At 38.8% G+C, this 19,372-nt stretch overlaps 1 long non-coding RNA gene across 1 annotated transcript; it reads left to right on the top strand.

The window, feature by feature from the left end:
- The first annotated feature begins 175 nt into the window (after positions 1 to 175).
- LOC128093591 (uncharacterized) lies at positions 176 to 1,639 on the top strand. The gene is made up of 3 exons (XR_008212614.1): positions 176 to 742; positions 818 to 1,025; positions 1,100 to 1,639. It is a non-coding gene; the product is annotated as an uncharacterized LOC128093591 (long non-coding RNA).
- Positions 1,640 to 19,372: the final 17,733 nt, after the last annotated feature.

Raw genomic sequence — 19,372 nt, 5'->3', positions numbered from 1 at the left:
AAAAGCAAAAATAACGACATAAACCAGCTCCTTCTAAAACGGCTCAAAAGATGAAGCTTCGATGTGAGCTGAAAGTAAAATGATTATTATTAATAGTAAATAATTTAATTTCCTTTAAAAAAAGACACATACCTATTATTTTGTTACAATTTATAGTTTTAAATTACTTTTTTTCTGAAGGTACTCAGAGAAATGTCCGACAACAGCGACCAAATAAAAAAAATGACAGCTACAAAATGACATAAGTTTCAACTGAGAGACTCGGTAAAAAATAACTGAGCTTTCAGTAAAAAACAAGGTTTTTAGCTGAGTACTCGGTAATTAAATTACCGAGTACCAATAATTTACCGGAAACTAGGGTTTACTGAGTAGCTCAGTGAAATAAGTACTGAAGTACGGTACTTTCAGCGATTTTTTACCGTAGCTCAGTATATTTCCTAAATTTAACTGACAGTTCAGTAAAATTTGATTTTTACAGGGTAATTTCGGTAAATTTTTTACCGAGTATTGCGTCCCTGATTTAGTGTGTGCGTTTCGCCGTGAAGGTTCACAAATCAAAAGAGGGCAGATCTTGAAGCGCTGACTATGTGGAGATAAAAAGTATATCTCTTCTTCGAAATTCCTCAATTTGTTGTTATCCCAGCTTCATCTCGGTGCAACTGCACTTGCATGCCCGATCCTGTCGCTGACCTGCCCCATCAACGCCGTAAACCGGTTCAGCAAGCCAAGCAACTAGCAAAAGGTTTAAGTATCAAGGACCACCTTTCGGACGCAATCACTTGATATTCTTTCTCTTGTGTTTTTTTTTGCGATGCAGGTACAACATTCCGTCAGCAAAAGCCGACTGCAACTGAATCCCATCATCATCATCAACAGCCTGGTCTGGTCTTGGCCGGGGCTATAAATACTGGAACCGGCCTTTTGAGGCGCATATTACAGATGACCTTGAATTGGGAGCAGCACCAGCAGTGGTGGCAACAAGTTGGTTGACGATCGAATCCTCGCCGGCGAAACATCACAAGGAGGTATCCATGAAACAAAACAAAAACAAGATCGTGCGGGGATTTCGACGAGCCAAGTTTTCACTTTTCATGAACAGCAACTCCGACAACCGGGCTTGGGCTTGTTCTCGACAAGGTTCGAATGAAGTGTTGCTCTTGATTGGTAAGTTAGGGTGGGTTTTTAAATTGTTTTATGTGTTCACAGTTCAAAACACATTTTCTAAGATGTTTTGTGTAAACATTTCATAAAAATTAGTATATCTTTTTCTTCATTATTCAATTCATGCTTATTGTTTGTTCATATCAATATACAATTTTATAACCTTCATGCAATGTGTAGTGGTTTCGAGTTCTTTTCATATATCGAAGGTTATTTCGTAACTTTTTTTCTTCAGTAGATTAACTCGATTTCTCAAAAACCCGCAAACTCTGTTCCCAACTTTGAATTAATCAGCTGTGGAAAGGTAGTCCACATCTCAGCTTAGAATAGTAACTTCACAATGTAATGTAACAACGAAATAAATGAAAAAAAGAATTCCTAGCTGAAGACTAATCAGGCCGTTGCAAATATTTATTAAAGTTTATGTCTCTCGAATTCAAAACATTTTTTAACAAGCCCAAACATGCTAAATATGATTATCAATATGCAGAAAAATACATTTTAAATTGTTTTTAGTTGATTTGACTTCTCTTTTCATTAAAGTTATGAAGTTTTTAAAAAAAATATTTTGTATGCCTCCTGATTTTTCCGACCATTTATGAAGGGGGGAAGGCGGAGGGGGGCAACATAAACTTTGAAAAATATTTGCAACGGTCTTACTGTGATTGAGTAAACTTTAATCAAACCTTGATGTGGGGTGTTTTGGAAAAAGAAAAAGTAAAGCAGAGCGTGGCTTTCTCTCCATACAGAACTTCAACTTTTTGTATCGAGCGTGGTTTTTCGCCAGAACCCTCCCCCTTAAAAGGCCACGTGGTTTATGCACGAGCCCTTATGGTATGTTGTGAAAATTCGAATAATTTTTAGAAACATTATTTGGCTTCTTTTGAAACCCGTGAATAGTTCGTTTTTATAACCAAAATCACTAATATTGTTAAGACCTATTTAAAATTTCACTTCAAATTTCAAATTGCAAAATTTACCTTTGTTAGATGTTTATTTTTCAGTTATAAAAATTTATACTTATATTTATTGGACTTACCGAAATGTTTTATAATATTACAAGTTGCAAGTAAAAGAATAATTAAAAATTTCAATAAAATAAAATTTTATTAAATTTCAAGATTTTATTTTTTTTCAATTTCAATTCGGTTTTATTTGTGAATAATCAAGTTACAATGAGTTCATTTAGGTACGCAACAGAGTTTTGGTGTTCCTTTCAGCTGTGTTCAATCGAAAAATTATTACTAATAACTATGAAATAGACAAGAGTAAGAAAAAGTTTTCAAAAAACTTACAGAAAGTGCAATGGGAAAAGGATAGATAGAGAGAAAGCTTAAAACTAGATCACAGACAAAAATAATCAATTATAGATGTGCTTGATCATCAGCTCCCCGAGGGCCAGAAATTGCTCCGCCTTGTTACGGCAGCTCCGAAACCGCGTCATCATTTCCCCCGCGAGAGCAAAGAACTCCGGCAGGGTAAAGAGATCTTCCCCGGTGACTCCTTGCTGGGCCGCATCGCCGCTACCGGCAGCGACCACGTCGTCGTCGCTCAGCATCTGGAACTCGTTCCTGATGGGAATGTTGGCGGATGTTGACGTGTTGGTCGTGGCACCGGAAGTACCTGAACGGGTTCGCACTGGTGATCTTGGAACATATCCGGGATGTAGTAACTTTTTGTCGATTCCTTCTGCGCTCACTCTCCCCTGCGCGATGGCGGTCGACACGGCGTTTGTTTGTTTACCTTTTTGCACACGGCCGGTAGACGAACTTCGCGGGTTTTTCGAGGCCGCACTCGAACTGCCACGGTCACGGCCGGCCCTTGGCATGCTGCTGGAGCAAACTCGCGGCTAATCACGGTAAACTACGGCGAAAAAAATCGAAAAAACGATGGAGCACTGAGCACTTGACTGCTGCTTGCACTCGTGCGTACACGGAGGTGAAGATTTTATTTTAAATACCTCAATTCTTATAATTTTGGATAAGTTTGCAATTTGTTTATAGATTTTGCTCACCGTATTTTTTGTATTTTGTGAAAGTTGGAATTTTAAAGAAAATAAAATTAATACATAACATTTTTTGATTATGATGCAGTTTGGTTCAAAATTGTGTGCTCTTCCAGAAAAAAAATAAAACTATGTAGTGCATTGATTTTTTCTAGAAAACTAGAGAAAATCCTGGTTTTCGCGAAAACTTAACACGTAGCTTTATGCGTGAGACAAACTTTTCTTGCTTTTTTCTCAGCGTGCTGTTTTTGCACATGGGACATTTATACGAACAGGGGCAGTTAAGCGATTTATAGAAATTTCAGAATTTTAAAAATGCGATGTTTTGTGAATTTTTGAGTATTTTAAACTATAAACTCTTATGTAAACCGATCTGTCTAAAATTGTTGCGTCATTTGATATTCATATTGGAATTCATGAAAATTTTAGTATTTAACAATCATTTCTTAAAACATCCCCCTGAAATTTGGATGCGATCTGAGTAGAAGGGGGCTTCCGCAAAGCATTTCAATGTAGTATGAAAAAAAAACTTTGATATTTGCTTTTTTGTTATATTTTCATTAAGCTGCCAATTGAAAAATTAATACAATAGCGTTTAAAACGAAAAAAATTGCCAAAACTTTCCCAAAGAATATATTGTGCTATCTTGCTCCTGGCGAAAGATACATGGTGGTCAAAAGCTGTCTAAAATGTTAAAATCACGTTTTGGACCAGAAACAAAGTTGAGTTTCCCCATACAAATTTCCATACAAAATTGAAATGATTTGACTCAGATTGCTACCAAATTTTAGGGGATCGTTTAAGGCCTTATAACACTCAAGAAATAGTTGTTCTAATTGAATTGGATAAATTATGAAGATTTTCCATACAAACGTGAAGCCACCCTGGTACTCAACACATTTAAATCGTCCCGACTCAAAAAAAAAATCAATCAAACCATCCACATTAACGACCCCCGGGTCTTTTGTGGTCTCTATTGCAAGTTTCTGCTCGAACCTAGGAGTCCGAAGGCTTGAATGGGGAGAGCACCCAAACCTCTTTCTACTCCAAGGGACCTTCCACCCCAGTGTTTGAACTGACGACCTTTGGATTGCGAGTCCAACCGCCGTCAGCGATTCCACCGGAGTAGGCTTGGTTTGGTGTGTTATTTGTACTTGTGGCATGGAGACGACTCCTACACCTGGAATGACTTAACGGCCTAACAACCAAGGCCGGGACCGACATTTTACTTCCTCATCCGATGGAAGGTTGGAGCAGATGGGAATCGAACCCAGAAACATCCGCTTACAAAGCGGACAGCGTAACCATGCGGCCACGCACTGCTCGTCCCGACTATTAGCTGTATATGCCCTTCGGAAGGAACCGGTCAAGAAAAAAATCAAATGGGCAGCAGCGGCGTCGAGAGCAAGCCAGAGAGGGTGAAGAAATGCTCCAAGAAATCGCTCCCTCTCCTTTGTTCTGCTGTTCGTAAAGCTGTTTCTTGACCCCTTTCCTTCCGAACTCCGTACTAGCCTTATAACGGTAAACTTATCGTTATCGCCGGACGATAAAATTTCGGTTGATAACCTTATCGTTTCACAGCGTTGGATTTATAAAAAAAAGTCTGTATCCTGAGAAGGAATTTTCTTATCGATAAGGTGTGTTCAGCAAAGTTGTACGTAATTAAAGTATTAATTTTATCCTGTATGAAATGTTTGGTTTGATTTTAATGACTAAGACTCCACTTCCCTTCCAGATTTTTAAACATTTGCATACCCACTAGGTACCATCCATAAACCAAGTGGACACATTTTTTTGGAAATCTCAACCCCCCCCTCCCCCCCTTCGTGAACATTTGTCCATACAAAAAAAAAACGCCATAAAGTGTCCACGTGGTTTATGGATGGTCCCCTAGCTGGAAAATTTGTTTGTTGATTTGTATGGAAAAACTGATAAGGCAACACGATTATTTTGTCAAAAACATGACTAATTTTCATCAAAATCAAAAAATACAAAGAAAAATCGATTTGCCAAAACATACAGAATTACTCATCAACTAATCAGACCTCGATCCACCCTAAGCCATATCCCAACCTAGCTAGCAAGAAGCATTTCTGCAACAGTTTCCCACACATCACGCGGATCTGACCAAAGACACCCGAAGAAGTTCAATTTCAGCGCAGTTCATTTATGTATACATGAAGGTATTTATGAAACCGTCTCGTCACTCTATAGAGTCTAGATCAACTCACGCAATCCACGCTGTGGTGGCCAGTTGGATGCGCCTCCGGGCAGAATATCCATCGACTTATGGCCTACCAGAGTGACTAAGCTGCTGCTGTTGTGGACCCAGAAGAAAAGACGGGCCCTTGCTTGTGAACCTTGCCAACGGAGGCTCGACGGTGTGCCAAGATTGCATGTTGGTTGGCGGCGGGGGAACGGTGAGGAAGTTATAATTGTGGTTCACATGATCTTTTCAAATTAAACCTTACAGCTTTAGCATAGCGAGTTGAGCAGTGTTGTCTGGGAACTAGAAGGTGGAATTGCATTCACTTTTTTTTGCAGCCAATGGCAATAAGGGACAGAATGTTTGTTTTAGACGAGCCGTTATGGGAGAATTTTGAAAAGCAGTTCGAGTCTTTGGAGGGAAACTTCTGGAACGTTGAACCGTGGTACCATATCAAATTTGTTTTGAATTATGTATTTTTTTCTGTTTGAAGGTAAAACCGTGTTTTAGGAAAAAAATGTTAAACTTATAGTAAGGCAGTTTTTTTTCTTTTTTGCGGTTATCAATATGTTTCCCAATAAAGTCAAATAAATCGTAGTCAAAGGTCGTTCCCAATTACATAAAGCGATGGAAAGATTCAATCACTCAGCCCCATCTACATCATATTCAAATAATTGTCTGACCATACAATCGTATTGATTCGCCTCCAATGGGCCAATTTGAGCTTTTATTTTTTTCTCACCTCGTAAAATTTCTTTTTGAAGTTCCGAAAAAAAAATGCTGCACGTGGCCTCAAACTGTTCATTAGGGGTGGTGGCCGGCGGTTGGTCGGCTGGTGATCATGATTGGCACCGCCCGAGGTGAACGGTTTTTGCACTTCATTAATGTGGACCAGGGGAAAGATGAAAACGTGAAAATAAATGAAAAATATGTTGCAATCCTTCAGGGGGTTATATGCACATCGACGAAAGTTATTAAACCACCGAGAAGATTGATTGATTGGCGCCGATGAGGTCGACCTTAACGGAAACTCATTTGAAAAATTGGATCACCTTGTCGAAAAGTGTCAGTGTCAATGCAAATTGAATCTTGAATACATGATGGTAACTGTTTTATTTTTTCGGCGAACCGAGTGCTTGAGTACAGTTCTTTTCCAAGTTTGCTTTGTTTGGTGAAAAGCATGTATTTCCATCAGACACTTCATGCTGATTCAATTTATTTTTGACGTTCGATCACACATGGTCTCCCTATTTAGGATCCCTGCCCGCCACGGGTTTTGAACTTGGTTTGCAGCACGGGGATGCTTCGGCTGTCATCTGCATACAATGTCACTGAAGCCTAAAAAGTACCAAAGTTTTGGTGTCTAGTGTCAGAATTATGGGGAGTAACATGACGAAAAGGGCGCAAAATCGAAAGGACGAAAATATTTATTTTTTCTTTATTTTTGTTTCGTTAGTTAAAACGAAATTAAATGTGTACCATTATCCGGGGCAAATCGAGACACGTGGGGTGAATTGAGAAGTGATTTTAGCAATGTTTTTGCACAATATTTGAATATTTTTTAATTTGTTTCAGTAGGAATAGACACAAAACAACAAAATTAGTTTCTAAATTTGAACTTTTATGTCTAAAAACAGCTGTTCTGGCTTTCTTGTCGAAAATTTACCAACACATTCAAACCACGAGGTATCATAGAAGTTGGTTTGTTTGACTCAAAAACATGCTTTTTTGTAAAGCCCCACAACGTGAGCCCCACAACGTCCCTAACAATGGGCTATGCCCTGTTCGTGGACTCGCTCTTAAGGTTTCCCAACAACATGGTTGAGCTCAACCGCCTCAAATTGTAGATTTAAATTAACATTATGATGATCTGTAAGTTCATTGGCCAAATAAAAATTTGCGGAAGACATTTCAGAGGATTTGAAAAAGACACCTGCTGGGAAGCTTTGCTTGCGACCTGATGCTAAACATATATTGTTGTTGGCGGCATTTTTGGTTTATTTTAATGAAAAGAATCAATATGAGCAGCTACAGGATTATTTTCCAAAAAATTAAATGAGACTTATTATATTTTGATTTGTGACCCTCTGAAATGTTATTCCCGAATCAGCGCCACCAAACATTTGGTGGCGACTTCAGCAAGCTACGTCAGTATCACGGGCCTGGTTTGCAGGCAGGAGAATAGAATGCATAAAATTGCCGAAAAGCGCTTCCCTATCACGGATGTGAACTTTAAGTACCTAGAATGCATATAATTCACCAGGATAACTAGCGCTTGCCAAAATTATCACTCGTAATTCAATATGTTGACATTTATAATGTGATTTATCATAATTCAATTGAGATTACTTTACCTCATCAAACGCACTTTTGTTGTATCGATTTTTTTTAGAACACGTCTTGCAGTCGTTTCGCCGACTTTGCTATGTGATCTTCCACGGTTTTGGTCGAGTTCTCGCACTTCTTGCAAAAGACCAGCTAACATCCTCAGCGTGTAGTTTACAGTAATACAGAGAGCAATGTTAGCTGGTTGCGGTTCCTACTTTGATCTTGCAGAATTGGCACAGTTTCGCGTCGTAGTTGGAATGCTTGACCCAGGAACTATTCCATTTGATCCTTTACCAACGCGCAGGCCAACAGCGCAAGGCTCTTGCTGAAATATTCCTATTACGAACTTTTTCGTCCAATAGCGTGCTTTCCTGGCCAGTGAATGATGTCGAGTGATGTAATCTCCAGTGTCTATAGCTCCATAATAGAGGTGGGCAAAACCGCTCTTTCAAGTGAGCCGTTCCGTTGCTTCCGGATAGATGCATCAAATCCGCTCCACAACGAAGTACTACTCGGTTCTTCCGGTGGATCAACGGACGTTGATCCTTGCGTCGTCACATCTGGGCAGGTAGATGCTGAAAGCTATATTAAAGTTATTAAATAGGCACTAATTTTTTTTTCTTATGTACTTTACCTTAGCAATCTCGCCGTTGTAGGTCGCAACGTAGTTGTTCTGATCACCGAATCTTTTTTTCTTGAACCGTGGATCGAGAAAGATCGATTGAGCCACGAGCTCTTTTTCCTCCAGCGTAGGAAACCGTTATTGTAACACTCCGATCAGCTGCTCGCACAATTTTCGAATGCTTTCTGTCAAATTCGGAGTTTTGGTTTGCAGGTGAACAGCTTCAAGCCAGCACTGCCGTTTTCGAAAGCGAAACGTTTTGTTCTGGCGAGATTTCCACCGTCACATCGTAGAACGCCTTCGGGATCTGAACGGCCAATTCCATTTCCATCCACTTTTGAGATTGAATCGAGAGCTCAGAGTTCAGCAGGGCAAGGGTTGAAACAACGGGGTCTTTATTGCGGAGCAGCCTATCCAACATATCATCTAGGTTGAATTCCAACGCGTAGCAACGTCCGGTTTGAGTTTAAGGTCCTCCATATTCAAATTACGCTGCATTTCATGCAGTTTGCTCAGCGCGTGGCTGCTTTTTTTGAACAGCTTAACTACGCTTTTGGCTGCCTCGACCAGATTTTTGATCGATTTCGCAATCGCGTTTTGGACCACAAGGTTAAGTATGTGTGCGAAGCACGAAAGGGATGGGATATTCAAAAGTTTGGCAGCCAATTTGATGTTGGGGGCGTTGTCCGTAGCGATTGCATCAACTATACCTTTGATCGAAAAGCTGGCCAGCACGGAATCAATCCATGCGGCGATGTTTTCCGCTGTGTGACGCTCCGGGAACTCTAAACACTCGAGGAGGACTGATTGCAGCTCAGTGTGTTCGTTGAAGAAGTGCACACTCAGCGCGTAGTAGCTGACGTTCGTGTTAGTCGTCCAGCTATCACACGTAAGGCAGATGGATTTCGCCTTACCGACTTGGACTTTCACAGTTTCCAAAACTTCGTTGTAAACAGCTAGCAGGAGGCGGTTGGTGAGCGTTTTACGGCTGGGGAGATTGTATGACGGGTTCAAGTGGCCAACAAATCTCTGGAATTTCGGATTCTCAACCAGCGAAACGGTTGGTATTCCTTACTAATCATTCGTAGAAGTTGGTTGTCTAAAGGTTTACTCCCCTGGGCAGTCAACAGCTTGACAAAATAATGAGTCAATGACCGCTGGGAAACAGCAGCGGCAGGAAGCTGGAAAGAGACTGGCTGAGCTTCACTTTGCGATTCATTATTCCTCACGTCGACCTTGTGCTTCGCCAACTTTACTTCCCGCTCAAACGGAACGCTTGGGTGTTGATTCTTGAGGTGGCGTTTTAGATTCCCTGGCAAGCCTGACGACATCGCCTGCGACTTGTTGCAATAATTGCATTTTCCTGCAATTGTTGCCCCCTGCTCATCCTTCACGCGAACAAAATTCTGCCAAACTGGAGATTTTTCATGCTCAGACATGATTAAATCTTAATGAAAGAAACAAAATGTTCAGAACTTCGACGGTCAGCATTTTCATATTTACTCACGTGGAATCGGCGAAAGATGGGTGGAAATTTCTTTTTTGGTTTTTATTCGTACACTCAATGTCGATCGATCGAAAAAACAACTTTGTTCACTGCACGTTCGATGCTCAATTAAATGAGCCGCCAGATTTATAAACGTCTCAACCTGAGAATGAAAATTGCACAAAAAACTCTCCGTCTTTCCTTGATTCTCAAACCTTTGAATGAAAGAACAGCAAAAAAGCGCGAAAGTGTGAGAGCGTGAATGGTGGCGTAAGCGAGACGACAACATATTCGTACATCGCTCGCTCACGTTTTTTTTTCAATAGAGGAGAAAAGCAACTCGCGACAAAATTTTGAGGCTAGGAATTTTGACAGGTATGATTTTCATAAAGTATTCGCCTCCTTTTCTCTCCCACAAAAAACTGGGGACAAGGTAGCAGTCAAACTAGGCCAAAATGTTAAAGTCACTCACAAAATGAACTTTGAGTGATTTGAGTTCATTTCTGACGTCACGATTTTCTCCTCTATATCGTGCTTCCGCCTTCTCAATCCCGTTCTTACGCTCTCGTTTTTTCGCTCCTGTTCCCAAGCTCACGTTCATTCGCTCCCGTTGGAACGGGCGGGGACGGCCCACCGCAGGGCTGATGGTCAGCAGCCGTTGTCGGACAATTTATTGAACAAAGTCCAACCCGCCACTCTCGTTTTTGCTGCCAGGTGGAACCGTCTGCAGGGCTTTCTTGGAAATCTTGGCACCCACGCGGGTCAATTTACTGCTGCAGGTTCTTCCGGAACGTCCCTGGGGGTAACAAAAAGTCCAGTTTAATCAACCTTTATATAAACGAACCGCATTTTGAGCCAAAATTTTTTTGATGTGTCAGATTGGAAAAAATGACACTTGGAGAGAAACGTCATCAATGTCAAAAGTGACATTTCTAACGAGAATGGCACGGTTTCTCTCATTTCTCCCAATTTCTCTCGATTCCTCCCGTTTGCTCCCGGAGTAATTCTAGTTTGTCCTGTTTTTTTCACTGTCTTGCCCCGAGTTCGCTCCAGTTCAATAGAGGAGAAAATTGTGACGTCAGAAATGAACTCAAGTCACTCAAAGTTCATTTTGTGAGTGACGTTAACATTTTGGCCTAGTTTGACAGCTACCTTGTCCCCAGTTTTTATGTGGGAGAGAAAAGGAGGCGAATACCATACCTGTCAAAATTCCTAGCCTCAAAATTATGTCGCGAGTTGCTTTTCTCCTCTTATTCGCTCACGGCTCATAAAATTGATCCGTTTCTCAAAATGCTAATTTTTTTGGGAACGGTGCTTGACCGTTCTTTTAAATGAACCGGTTCAACTGAGCGGTTCACTCTTTTTTGCTCACGAAGTTCTTCTTATGGGAGGATTGACATCACCCAAAACCGGTGCATCTTCGATGGCCTGGTTCGTAATCAGGATCTGCATTATCTTCTCCAAAATTGAATCCAGTAATTCTCGAAAAAAAAAAAACGGAGCCCTTTATCAAAAAATCTATAGAGTACTTTTCCATTGCAAATTTCATTTTACATAAAAAAATTGAGTCAAATTTGTTTTTGCATAAAATTTCAATTTTTTTTGATCAGAAAAATCACTCAAAAGTTACAACTGTTTGAATATCGACGTACCATTTTTGTATGAACAGCAGCCAAAATTGTATGGAGACTTGTATGGGTGAACTAATGACACAAAACAGCTTCTTTGGTCATAGGGAAGGCCACCACAAAGTTTTAGCCAAATAAAAAATATCATAACTGGAGTTTTTTTTAAAAGGCCCAATAAACCAAATTTTCAGTTTTTGCTTTTTGGGTGTTTTTTAATACCCCTCCCTGACTCAAGGCGGTTTCAAAAACACCCAAAAAGCAAAAAACTGGAAATTTTGGAACTTTTAAAATAAAACTCCAGATATGTTATACCATTACCTTGCCAAAAATACACACTTTCCATTCAAGTGTCCATGCCACATAACTTTTTCTCATAAATTCCAACATTACTTTTAAGTGGCAATGTTTTGAAAATAATCTTCTTTACATATGCGGCAACATGAAGAGCTACACACTTGAATTTAAAATGTTTGACAAATGAAGTTCAAAGCTATTTCCATTAGCAATAAAATTCTCAGCAATGCTTTATTTCCACCGAAAAACGAAACTATTGGCACTACGCCCCCCGGGGCATGGCCTTCCTCTAACGTGGGATTTCTGCTCCAGCGCCTCTGACGAGACAGGAGAAACCGGGACCGACGTTTTACTTCACCATCCGATAGAAGCTCAGTGGATAAGGCGGGAATCGAACCCGCGTCTCATAGCATCATCGGGATCGGCAGCCGAAGCCGCTACCCCTGCGCCACGAGACCCACCTATTTTTCATTAATCCACCACCACCATTTTTCATTAATCTTAGCCTCGAGTGCAAGTGAAAATTTGTTTCTCCATATTTTTCCGATAAATAATACCAAGAATGTTATCAAAAACATTACATTTCAAATTTGTGGAGGTGCTGTGTTAACAAGTGTAAGTGACAATTTGTCAGTACTTCGAAAATGTATGTTTCAATTAAACTGTTTGTTTATGATTTTATTTTTTTCCCTGAAGTGTTCGGACTCGGACTTGATAATTCACGCGTTTACTGTTAAACTAAAACTTTATTAAGATTAAGAGAGGTTGACAATTTGGACTTTACACGACGACGGTCGGCAAAGAATCGTCTTGAGATCTGCTCGTGCTCTCCAAGCCGTGTGCTATAAATGCTATTCTCAGTACCTACAATAATGATGCCTACTGACAATTAGGATTCAACTGTTGGCACCACTTTTATAGTATACGAGGTATACTACATTCCCAGTCGAAGATTCCTCCCTTTTTTGGTCCGGCCACTTCGGGAAAGTTTGAAAAGAACCACGGCCCACTGTTAGCATAGACATTTCTTGCCGAACCTACCTGCATTAGAAGAACTCAAAGTCGGTTTTTAATGTGATTATACTGAAGAGATTGAAAGTGCCTCGGAAAAATGTTTATATCGGTTTATTTAAATGCTACTGATTTAAAGTATTCAATAAATCCATTTTTAAACAAATAAAGAAAACCCAGCATAATATTTTACAAATATTTTAGTCCAAATCAATTTGAAAATCCAATGAAAAATAAGAGTAGAAGTGATTTAATTCCATAAGTAGGTTTATTGAAATCCAAGTGGATTTGTATTGAATTTGAAATAAACGTTCAAAAGAAAAACCAAAAGATTGACACATACATTTGATGTGTTTGACAAATACGGCGGATTTATGTGGGAAACACTTACATCAAAAGTGTGGATTTTTTGCAGTGTACACTTACGATAGTTGAAATTGATACATACAACTTTATAAAAATAGAATACACGATTCCAGAATCACTCTTAGTTGATTGTTTGAAAAATGTTCGTTAATGACCCATCAACTCAAAAAACATATATTAGGTTTCAGTTTGCACCCATGTTCAGTGATTTTTTTCCTAATTGCGTAAAGATTTCAGTATCACACAACGCGCATTTAAAAAGGAATTATTTTATTGGAGGGTGCTTTTTATCTTAAACAAATCATTCCAATGATCAACTATTCAACTTATCCTAGAAGTTGTACTGACAGTTAAGGTGAAATCGATTATGCAACCATTCTTCAAGTACGAATCTCCCTATAAAGTCCTCTCAGCACGAAACCTGCATTCCCGGTCGGTCGGTTCGATCCGGATCTGGTACGTTTCGCCGAATGTCGTTTCGCCGACGGTCATTTCGCCGAATGTCGTTTCGCCGAATGGTACGTTTCGCCGAAAGTCATTTCGCCGAATGGACGTTTCGCCGAATTGAATAAAAATTAACTTTTTTGTACAATTTATGCTATTTGTTCGCTGCAGTGCCATCTTGTAATTCATTCATGCAAACTTGAGAAGGAGTGGCAAGATAATAATATAATAATTTAAAAAGTAAAGAACGTCTCATGTTTCAAAGAATGCAATAACTCACAGAAAAAATACAAATAATTTGCTTAAAAAATGAAGGATGCAAAAACTATCAGAAATTTTTCTAAATGTTATGCTAAAAAACAAAAAAACTGCTCATGTGTGAAAGATTGCAAAACCTAACAAAAACTATAGAAATATTATGCTTAAAAAACTAAATATACATAAACTCACCGAAATAATTGAAAAATATGCCAAAAATATAGAATGCAAAAACTAACAGCAATTTTGCAAAATGTTGTGCTGAAAACCAAAAGAACTGCTCATGTTTGAAAGAATGCAAAAACTCACAGAATTAAAAAAAAATATGCTTAAATACAAAGAATGCAAAAACTAACAAAAAATTCCAAAATGTTATGCTAAAAATCAAAAGAACTGCTCATGTTTTAAAGAATTCAAAAACTTACAAAAATTATACAAATAATATGCTTAAAAACAAAGAATGCAAAAACTAACAGAAATAATCAAAATTATAAGCAGAAAATAAAAAAAAACTGTTCATTTTTGAAAGAATGCAAAAACTCTCAGAAATAATTTAAAAAATATGCTCAGTAAACAAAGAATGCAAAAACTAGCGGCATTTTTTTTTTAATGTTATGCTGAAAATCAAAAGAACTCCTCATGTTGGAAAGAATACAAAAACTTACAAAAATTATACAAATAATATGCTTAAAAACAAAGAATGAAAAAACTAACAGAAATTTATCAAAAGTATAAGCAGAAAATTAAAAGAACTGCTCATGGTTAACAGCGATTGTTTATGCATGTTATAATGCATAAACTTATAAAAATAACATACTAAGAAACAAAAATTATTTTTTTTAAATGATTGCCAAATCACCTTTTAGGGACATTATACTTTTTCAAAATATTTTAATGCAATTTGTGTCCATTTTATATATTTATTTTACGTTTATTTGTCAATTCGGCGAAACGTCCCATTCGGCGAAACGTCCCATGCGGCGAAACGACATTCGGCGAAATGACCTTCGGCGAAATGACCGTCGGCGAAACGACATTCGGCGAAATGTCCCGCACCCGTTCGATCCATACCACTACACCACGCGGTGATCTCGCCGAGGCATGTAAGCCGCCGAGGACTGCGGAGGTACCCCTCGCGACGAACTCGTTCACGAGCAAGAGAGATGTTTTGCAAAGTTCACCTCAAAAAGGCAAGGTACAACAAACTAAAGATTGCACATCCACTCACTTTCGGTTTCACAGCAGCGTCTTCTTGCACGTAATACGCGCCACATCGTCACCGTCGTCTTCTTGGCTCGAAGACGCGCGAGTGCGCGCGCGTTTAAAAGTTCATTATTAAATAATTTATTTACGGGAGATTAACCGCGAGATTGTGCAATAGCCTGTCCCATTTTGAGGTCATGTCGAGGAATTTCAGGTGCTCACTTCTTAAATGGTAGATTATGATGTTAGGAACAATGTTTTCTTAGACAAGAAAAAATAATAAAATACTTTCTCGCACCCCCTAGTCGATTTACTGAAAAAAGTCACTTTTTTGAACAAATTTTCTAAAATCGCTTGGAATCAATACAAAAACTGTTTCGATCAGGTGTGTATTATCTTCAAACGATAGGTTTTTGTCCATAGATTAAGATGCACTATCAATATTGGACGAAAATTTAAGTTTTTGGACTCTCCCAGGCGGATTTGTGTCGAAAAAATCGCATTTTTTCGAAACTTTTTTCAGAAATGTTCATTTAATTTAGGGTAGCCTATTTTTCCCAGTAAAACCAATACGTGCAGCTTGTAGGAAATTTCATGGCGAACATTTTTCTCTCTGAGAAAATGCAATTTCGACACTCCAGAGCCGAGATATTTGAGTTTTAGTGAGGAAAAAAGTGCCAATTTTCAAAATTTCTCAGAATTCTGAAGCAAGGCCTACTAATTACACGATGTAGCAAGCATATGTCTCAAAGGTCAGGGTATGCTTTTTATAGTAATTTTGGCCGCTGAATCCGAATCTGAAATCAAATTTCGTGCAAACAGTGATGTTTTGGAGCTACACCCTTTTGGAATGTTATTTGCGTGTTTAAGAGGCAGTTTTTGTAAATATTGCTCGGTTTGTTCTAGAGTCGTATCGAGGTGCTCCGATTTGGATGAAACTTTCAGCGTTTGTTTGTCTATACATGAGATGAACTCATGCCAGTTTGGAGTTTGAATTTTCCGAGGATTTCGAATATGACAAAAGTGAGACTAAACAACAGGACAATAACTAACATTGTAAAATGTTTGTTATAGAAAAATCGAAAAACTATGAGAAAAACTGCGATTGGCCAAAAAAGTTATTACCGTAGGCTTATAGTCCATGAAATTCCCTAACTTGAACTAAAAGAGTATGGGTGTTGGAGGCTGTTGCAAAAATATATTGAGGTTTAAAAAAAACAATTTTTAACAGTAATTTGCAAAAGCTATGAGAAAAAGTTAAACCAATCTTGGATGTCTATGGCTCATTTTGAAGTGCTTCAAAAGACCATTCAAATGCATCTAAGATAGTTGAAATTGATGAAGTTTTACTTAAATACGAGCAATTTTAAGATTTTTTATGTTTTTTGGACCTCAATCTTCAATGCCCGTTTTACCCCACTTCCCTTTGTCTTAGAGGGCTCATTTTTGGCATGAGTTTATCTCATGTATAGACAAACAAACGCTGAAAGTTTCATCCAAATCGGAGCACCTCGATACGACTCTAGAACAAACCGAGCAATATTTACAAAAACTGCCTCTTAAACACGCAAATAACATTCCAAAAGGGTGTAGCTCCAAAACATCACTGTTTGCACGAAATTTGATTTCAGATTCGGATTCAGCGGCCAAAATTACTATAAAAAGCATACCCTGACCTTTGAGACATATGCTTGCTACATCGTGTAATTAGTAGGCCTTGCTTCAGAATTCTGAGAAATTTTGAAAATTGGCACTTTTTTCCTCACTAAAACTCAAATATCTTGGCTCTGGAGTGTCGAAATTGCATTTTCTCAGAGAGAAAAATGTTCGCCATGAAATTTCCTACAAGCTGCACGTATTGGTTTCACTGGGAAAAATAGGCTACCCTGAATTAAATGAACATTTCTGAAAAAAGTTTCGAAAAAATGCGATTTTTTCGACACAAATCCGCCTGGGAGAGTCCAAAAACTTAAATTTTCGTCCAATATTGATAGTGCATCTTAATCTATGGACAAAAACCTATCGTTTGAAGATAATACACACCTGATCGAAACAGTTTTTGTATTGATTCCAAGCGATTTTAGAAAATTTGTTCAAAAAAGTGACTTTTTTCAGTAAATCGACTAGGGGGTGCGAGAAAGTATTTTATTATTTTTTCTTGTCTAAGAAAACATTGTTCCTAACATCATAATCTACCATTTAAGAAGTGAGCACCTGAAATTCCTCGACATGACCTCAAAATGGGACAGGCTATTGTGCAAGTGCAGACGCGTCGTCAGCCGGCTTTGAGGTGTAGGTAGCTCGCTCTTTGAAACGGTTGCAGCAGCGGGCTCCTCTCGACACATCGTCAGCCATTACCATCAATTATTGTTAGAGAAGAGCCCAGCTCGGAGCTGATGCGTGCACCTGATTTCGGTGGGTTTAATTTAATCAAGGGGAAAAGTAAACCGAATGATTTAGATTCGATTAGCGATCTTTGGACTTGAGAGTAGTTGGTTTGGCATTTACCACCATCATCCAGCGGAGTTCAATGCAAGAGGCATTAGTAAAAGTGGAAAGTTTACTTTTGGGAAACCTTCAAAGTTTACGCGCAAAAAGCTTTGCCTTAATTGAACTCTCCAGCCAGCGGTGTTGGTGGTGCAATTTTCGGTACACTTTGTAATCGGTTGTACCACCTTGGGTAAAGTGCAAAAGGTTAATGGATTTTTGACTTTTTACCTTCGGACTGGTGCACCGTACTTCATAGTTCGAACGGATGTTTTTCATGCTCATCTGTAAGAGCACATCACAAGTGTTTCTGCTGGGTGGGAACTTGATGATGGGCTGCAACAGCACTATTGTCGGGAAAACATAGGAGGGAAAAAACTATGCATTGTGAAGTGTTGTTGAACTAAATTGAAATCAAATTTTTGCTTAGTCATTGTTAGTTGCAAAACTATGTTTTCATGAGAATCCCACTTTTTCAAAAGTACTACAGAAGTGTAGACTGTAACAATTTGCATTTGTACTTTTTTTTATCGATCTCCCATTGAGAGTTATTGTTATCCAAGCACCAACTATTATCATGCCAATTATATAACAATCAATCACCGTTTGAAACTATTTGCTAAAGTAATTAAAGCATCGCTAATCACGCTACATGGTGCTCTAATTTGTTGCTCAATTGTTCACGTTCGCAGCAGCAGCCCACAGATATTTCGCAATTCGATCCTAATAATAATGACTTCATCGCACGTTGACGACAGTTTCATAACCCGTTCATTCAAGTGTAAAACTTACAGCGAACAAATTATAAAATTGCTAAAATATTTCTCACACGCGACTAGAGCCAAATGTCGCGACGCGACATTCATCTCGTTTGACCCGGGTGACGTGAACCTAAACGAGATCAAATAGTTTGCATCGCCAAGTGATCTCCTTGGGATACTCTTGTGAGCGATGGTGAGTTGTCGTAAGAGTACTTGTGGAGCCATATTTTGCTTCACCCTTTACTGACTGGTCCCACTTGAGTGTTTAATTGATTGACAGTTGAGGATCTTTTTGATCTATGTTGATCGGGTTCGTCACCTACAAATTGAAGTCTATTAATTTATTATTAAACATGTATAAATGATATCACTCAAAATGTATAGAAATATGATGACATACAGCTAGAATTTGTATTTGAAACCGAGACAGTTTGGTTATGCAGCTGAAGCGATTCCCATTATAAAATGCACATAATCGAAGTGGAGTACAAGCACCCGAGGCAAATACTGCTGGGTTTGGTACAAATAAACTCTAAACAAGATCTTGCGAGCACGCGAAAGAGAAAAAAAAAGATCGTGCCCCAAGAGAAGGCTGAACCGGCTCGTGGTCGCCGCAGAGGCTGGGATCTTGGAATCTGCGATGTGAACAGTTGGTGAACAATTCTCTTAAGTTTTGTCCATCGATTATTTTGTTGTATTTGCCTGCAACTTTGCAAGGGACTTCCCTATGACCAAGGAAGCCTTTTTGGGTCAATGGTTTGTCCATACAAATTCGACAGCTGTCCATACAAAAATGGTATCCAAATATTCTAAAATATGTATCTTGAGAACACATTTTTTTATGATTCGGGAAAAAAGTACACAAACTTATGGGAAATTGGACGAGCTTTCCGGTAATTTTTTTTTCAAAGACTGAAAAATCAAGTATCACTAATTCAGCTGTGTGCTATCTTGTGACATAGACCATTTTGGTCGAAAATGAGTTAATGATGACGTTTTGCTATACTTAACAAACACTACAAGATACTTAAACCCGATTTTGGAAACACGCTTCCGTTTCCCGGATATCGCAATACACACTTGTGACATTAGGGTGGAATCTAGTTATATGG

The sequence above is a fragment of the Culex pipiens genome, chromosome 3 (assembly GCF_016801865.2).
Source record: "Culex pipiens pallens isolate TS chromosome 3, TS_CPP_V2, whole genome shotgun sequence".
NCBI classification, from domain to species: Eukaryota; Metazoa; Arthropoda; class Insecta; order Diptera; family Culicidae; genus Culex; species Culex pipiens.
The sequence above is the reverse complement of the archived record's forward strand: the minus strand, read 5'-3'. Positions and strand labels throughout refer to the sequence as shown.